Genomic DNA, 6,000 nt, shown 5'->3' on the forward strand with positions numbered 1-6,000 from the left:
TTGTCTGAGTTTTTCATATTATCATCATTCCAAAAAGAAATCTCATAGGCTATTTTATTAAAAACATTTTCTAGCACAAATGTATATCATTCTTACAGAGCATGTATCACATCTGTAAATAAACATTTTAATATTATTATTCAGTTGATATCTGGTGCTTACATTAAGACATGAGCATAATAGAAATTGTGTCTGGGGTTCGACTTCCTGCCACTAATATCCAACAAAATACTTAGTTTATAACAGAAGCTTTATAAAAGTTCAAGGTGCAGACTCATGATTCCCATTGTTGTCATCTGAAAAGTAGGCTACAAGTACATGTTACTTGCGAGAAAACTTTTAGAACTGGAATTCCATGTAAATCTTAGATATTTAATATTTTCAGCTTAAGGAAAAATCTGGGTTACAGAGCTACAAAATCAAGAGTATGAATGCAAGTATCTTCATGCTATGGAATCTCTCTTCCTTGGCCAAAGAATAGAAGAAGTTATTAGATTTTCCAGAATTTTCTGTGGCCTATGGCCATTGCTGGGCAATGAGATGTGAGAAGAAGCAATGGGAACCACTTTCAAGCTCAGCTATAAAACCATCTTGTGGTGCTCAAATCATGCTCTCTACCTGTTCGCATGACAAAAACAAAAGCAGCAGGAGATAGTAGTCCCACGATGATCTTTCTCATTGAGGAAGCAATCTAACTAGCAACAAAGTCTGACACGAGGGAGAATTCAACTGTTTTCGGTGCTAACTTCAGGAATACTGGTCATAGAACCTCAAACAAAGAATTAAGTCCTCTTAAATGGGGTGCTTCCATAACAGAAAACTAGTAAATCGCATGCATTAAGCATTAAGAGATGAGTATCAAAGGTGACACAGGAGGGATGGATAGGTCCCAGGATTAGTAGTTGCAACAAACCTGGCTCATTCCTTCTTGAATCATTTGGGATTTGGATCCTATGCTTAGTCAACCAACAGTTGTAATAGGAAAGTCTGGAAAACAGAATCTTAGTAGCCTGTATTGGCTGCTAATAGCTGCCTTTTCAATATTAAATATCTTTGAAATATTAGCTCAAGCAAGAATTCAATGCCTTTCAGTAAGAAATGAAAGAGAATAGAGAAAGTAGAAATTCAAGATCTTTTCGGGGTTGGAAAACTTAACAGATTCTAGATACAACAGTACAAGATAGCAGATTTTTAAAGAATTGAAACACAAAGTTTAGGAAAATCTCCCCAGTCGGATAAAGAGACTCAGAGCAATGAAAAATTCTATTTCAACCTATTTCATTCAATCCTAATAACATCAAAGTAGTTTGAATTAAAACTATGAGGTGAGAATGTGACAAAGTAAAAAATAAAGCAAGGGTAATAAATTATGTCTAAAAAAGGCTTTAGAATGTGGTTACTGGACACATTTAACCACATATAATCATGTAATGACTAGGAAATTTAGATGTTAGAAGTTATGAAAGTATTCAAAGAATTGGGTAAATTCTTTCAAAAAGTCTTTGGACTTTTTGAGACTCAGGCAATCACTTTGGATGTCTTCAAAAAGACTACTGGCCCAAGGTTCCTCACTCAAAGCCAGAGCCATAGGCTATGGGCTACAAAAGTCAAAGGTGCTCCACCAGAGAGCAAAATCAGAACCTGGAAAGGAAATTCCTTCAGCAGTTTCTGAACTATTGTGACCTGTGTAATAGTTGGGTTCTTCTGGAAACAGACTCAGAGACCCTGAGAGATGTGTGCATAAATTGGAAAGTGCCATTGGAAACACTACTTCTAAGGGTTGAGGGAAGCAGAATTAGGCAGAAGGAAAATTTGGACCAGTAATGTAATTGCAACAAAGGAATCAGCCTTTCCCATAGGACTCAGGGGCTGGGAGACTCCTTAAGAGTTGCCCCAGTTGGGGCAAAAGAGCTGTGTGTTTATATCCCACATTTCATGCAAGCTGCCAGGAATGAGTCATATCCTTGGTCAAGACAGCTTCCTTCAAATATATTTTTTTTTCCTGGAAGGACACTCAGCTGGATTATAATCCATTAGCACTCAATCCTCTTGGCAGCTATGGGATGAAGACTTTGACCCTAAACAGAGATATTCTGGGCACCATGGTGTCCACCATGATTAATGATTTATGTGTATAATATTGTTCCCCTTCAGACATGAGAGGGTGTGTTGTGATTGTCCCATCCCTATCCCACTATTGTACATTGGGTGGTAGTTAGGGAGGGGAATTGAAGACAGGTAGATTCATGGATCATCAGATCAAAAACACACATCTGGATCTAGTGGACAGGTCTCCACATCTGGAGATCTGGATGAACAGGATATTAAATTATTCCCTTTGGGGATAAGGCAAGCATATGCATATTTTATGTTTAGAAAGAAGAATGAATGTGATCCTTTGTGACCAGACAGGATCAGCCAGAGACTGTTCTGATGCTTTCCAATCCCATTTCTCCTTCATGGTAACAAAGGAGAACATTCTGTCCAACATCCCTTGCCCTTGGATTCTGTGTAATCATGGCCACCGGAATGTGGAGGAAAGAGAAGGAAGTCACTTCCAGGCATGATAGTAAAAATCTTCCTCAAGAACCTCAGACATACCTCCCACTGTCCACAAAGCTTGAAGAGACTTTTGGGTTGGTAAAGCCATTTTACAGATGGTAATAAGATTGAACCAAACCATGGAAAGAACTGGATCTGTAAGTTACTCTTTTAAGGAGAACCACCCAACCCACAGTGGATTGTGATGTGAGCGAGAAGTAAACTTTTGTGTGTGTATGTGTTTAGTCACCAAGTTAGGCACTGTATGTTAGCTGTAAGTACAAGTAACTAACCTGACTTTGCAGAAAACATGATTCATATGTAGTCTTGAAATTAGAAAAGTAGATAGGATTATCCAGAAGACATACAAAAAAAGCAAACCTTTGCCATGTCCAAAAACATGATACTGAAAGTGAGGTGAACAGTAGTGTCTGAAGATGCTTCTTATGCATAAGTCATTGATAAATAAGCAACGATGTTGTAACCTCTTCAAGGGCTTTACATTTCAAAATAACGGTTCAGATTTTAACATGCAGATCACTCTCCCAGACATGGAAAACCAGTAGTATGCAGGCTTATTAGTCTTTTTAAAAAGGTTTATTTATTTATTTAAAAGGCAGAGTCACAGACAGAGGGAGAGAGAGAGAGAGACAGAGAGAAGGAGAAGGAGATATCATTCATCCACTGGCTAACTCCCCAAATGGTTGAAACAGCAGAAGCTGTACCAATCTGAAGCCAGGAGTTTCTTCTGGGTCTCCCACATGGTTGCTGGGGCCCAAGGAGTTGGGCCATCTTCAACTGCTTTCCCAGGTGTATTAGCACCTCAAACTGGCTCCTATATGGGATGCTGGCACTGCAGGCAGCAGCTTTATCCTCTATGCCACAGTACCAGCCCCTTCTTAGAGTCTTTAATATGATAATATATATTACTACCCCTAGTGAGGCACACACAATTCTACCACCTACTGCTAGTCACATTTCTCTAGGCTTCCAGACACTCCTCCTCCAAGGAAATTATATAAAGGCATATCTAATTTTTTTCTTTGTTCAAGGATAATATGATTTTTTAACTATATGTACATTTCCAAAATCTCGTCTACATAAGCATTCCTTGAAAAACAGCATGGAGAACATCTTATAGGCCATAAAGTTGTTTTGATTGCTTTCATCATCAGAGGTGAATGATAAAGCCAATGGATGTAGGGAGTGTTAAGAAGGTAAAAAGTCTGGTTTTCAGCCTACCTTCTCCTTCCCTCGGTACTGGATGACATTAACTGTGAAGAGCTTTGAGGCATCTCTAAGGGAATAACAACACCTTCTCCTCGAAGTTTCAGTTGTGGTTGCTGATTGAGTACAAGTCGAAGCTCCCAGCCTCCATCTAAGTAGCTGTACCCTCAAGACACAGGTGTGGTATGAGTGCTGCGCAGCTAGTAGACACACATCACTGTACATAAGCTGGAATTTTATAATTTTTAAGACCAAAACAGGTGTTTAAAATGATCTCTTTTGCTCAAAGGCCTGGAACCACACTGCTTCTCTGCTTTCAAGAATCAATTGCTCAGAGGGGAAAAAATAGCAGATTAGAATTTTATGCCATAATTTTACAATTGATCATTAGTGCCACAGAGGGCACAATACAAATTTATTTTCCAACCACTGGAAAAAAGGATGTGTCTTGAAAAGGGGTATTTTTAGCATAATAAGTGATTGTGTGGTTAAATATAGATTTTGTTTCACTTTCTTCCAACTGTGAATGTGATTGTGTTCATATGCTTGGGAAATTTGCATATAATGTGTGCTATTTGTATCACAGCCAAATCACTTGAATTCAAGCTCAAACTGCTCTCAAATGGTACTGAAGCCCACTGAGATAAATATACTTATCTTTCATTTCTTAAGGCCCAAATCCAGAAGGCTATCTTTCTTTCTTCCTGAATGTGCACATCTGGCAAATTTGCCAATAATTATCAAGTTCTCACTTCTAAGAAAACCAGCGATTGGATAAAGCATCAATAATTGTGATCTGTAGCCTGGGAGTGAAGAGAAGACAACTCAGCAAATTGCTTTGTTGACTTTCTAGTACGTACCAGGTTGAATTCAGTTAGCAAAGAAAAAAAACTCAATTGTGAAACTTTATAAAGTGTCAGCAGTTAAAAAGGTCTTCATAGTTTTCAAAAAAAAAGTTTTATTATATTTATTTGACAGGGAAAGTGAGAGAGGAGAGAAAGAGAGAGAGAGAGAGAGAGAGAGAGAGAGAGAGAGAGAGAATCTTCCATCTGCTGATTTACTCCTCAAATGGTTGTAATGGCCAAAGTCAGGAGCCTGGAACTCTTTCTGACTCTTCTGCATGGATTATAGGAGCCAAACACTTGGATCATCTTCTGCTGCTTTCCCAGGTGCATGAGCAGAGAGCTTGATTAGAAGAGGGGCAGCAGGGTCTCCAACTGGCCCTCTGATACAGTATGTTCCCGCACCAGGCAGCAGCTTAACTCACTGCGCTACATTGCTGGCTTGGCCTTCATGTTTTTAATTGAAATGTTATTCATAACCTTGAAAATTCGCCCTTTAAAGATGTGCAATCTAGTGGGTTTTTTGTTTTTTGGTTTTTTTTTACATATTCACAAAGCTGTGATCATCACTACTATCTAACAAAGAGCATTTTCATCACCCTGAAATTGGACCTGGAACAGAGATACAGTTGTTTCTCAGCCCTCCTCCCTCCAGCTCCTGGAAACCATTGAACCACATTCTGTCTGTACGAATGCTCCTTTCCAGATGTGTGGCATAAGTGACATCACACAACATGTGTCCTTTCCGGTATGGCTTGTTTCAGTGGAATTACTTTACAGATGAGGTAGCTGAGCCTTTGGAGGGGAAAACAAGCTGCCTGAGTGTCCAGGACTCCTCTGGGCATATCAGGCCCCAGCTCCTAATCTACTGGTAGCTGCACTGAGCGGAATGTTAGCTGAGAGCTCTAATCTCAAGAGGGCATTCAACCTCTTTGGAAATGTCACTGAATCAGGAAACTAGTGTTCATTATAACCCTCCTCTGAGAATAATATATATGGTTGGAAAGAAGACTTCGGTAAGTCCATAGACTGTAAGAGGAAGTTCCAGTTCACTTCACAGCTGTTCAAATCATGAAAGATGAGATCTAAGCTGTCATAACATGCGTATGGACTTATGAAGCACAGGGCATTTATATTACTGAGTGGGTATAGAATAGTGGGGCTGAGTCTCACAAAATAAACTTGGTACAAACATGCAGCAAACATATTTGTGAGGGAATATTAGCCTGCCCGAGCCCTTTGCATTTCTGCCCACCTCTTAATGTCAGGCTCCTGGCTCTAGCACTGAGGTCCCATCAGTTAAAATGTGTACAGTATTGATTTGGCCTTTAGTAAATCAAATCTCCTTGGAATATTCCCTTATGAACCCAAAACCTCACTCTCGTTTCCT

The sequence above is a fragment of the Lepus europaeus genome, chromosome 4 (genome assembly GCF_033115175.1).
Source record: "Lepus europaeus isolate LE1 chromosome 4, mLepTim1.pri, whole genome shotgun sequence".
Taxonomy (NCBI): Eukaryota; Metazoa; Chordata; class Mammalia; order Lagomorpha; family Leporidae; genus Lepus; species Lepus europaeus.